The following is a 758-nucleotide window of genomic DNA, read 5'->3' on the forward strand; positions in this document are numbered from 1 at the left end:
TAGACTTGACTCTCCAAAATATCTCCAGTGGAGTCGTCAACTATCGTGGCCTACAATTTCGAGTGTTTCTCGAATTTAATGGAGTCACCACCAAAATTTATTTTGAAATAGTGAAAATATTGAGAAATTCTTTAAAATAGAAAATGAAAAATAAAAAATAAAAAATGGTCTTTAAAACCAAACTTTGAGTTCGGGAGTCGATTACGTAAGACCCTTAATTTTTAAATCTCAAATTATACTATTTAAGGGTATTTTGTGTTGAATTTATTAGGCTTCTAGCCCAGTTTTTGGTATTTAGTGAGTTAAATGCCAAAAATATATTTTTGGAAATTGGATTAAAATTATTTGTTGGAGAATAATTTATTTACGTTACGAAAAATTTAATACCGGACAATTTTGTTAAAAATATCCCTAGTTGCAAAAACTTTTATCTGTCAATTGAGTTGCGACGATAGTAGATATTTTTATCAAATGGTTTGAGAGGTTATGGGTGAAATGGTAATTTTGATAAATATCTAGATATTTTTAGATATTTGTTAAGTTATATATATGTGTGTGTGTGCGTGTGCGTGTGTGTGTGTGTGTGTTTTGGAGGGAAAACGAAAAGAAAAGGAAAATAAAGAAAAGGAAAGGAAGGAAAAAGAAAGAAAGGAAAACAGAAACGGAAGAAAACGAAAACGTTTTCTCTCTGTTTCTCGCAAACTCATTCTCTTCTTCCTTCTTCTTCATTTTTGTTGCTTCCTTTTGCTTCAAGAAAG

The sequence above is a fragment of the Cicer arietinum genome, chromosome 3, assembly GCF_000331145.2.
Source record: "Cicer arietinum cultivar CDC Frontier isolate Library 1 chromosome 3, Cicar.CDCFrontier_v2.0, whole genome shotgun sequence".
NCBI classification, from domain to species: Eukaryota; Viridiplantae; Streptophyta; class Magnoliopsida; order Fabales; family Fabaceae; genus Cicer; species Cicer arietinum.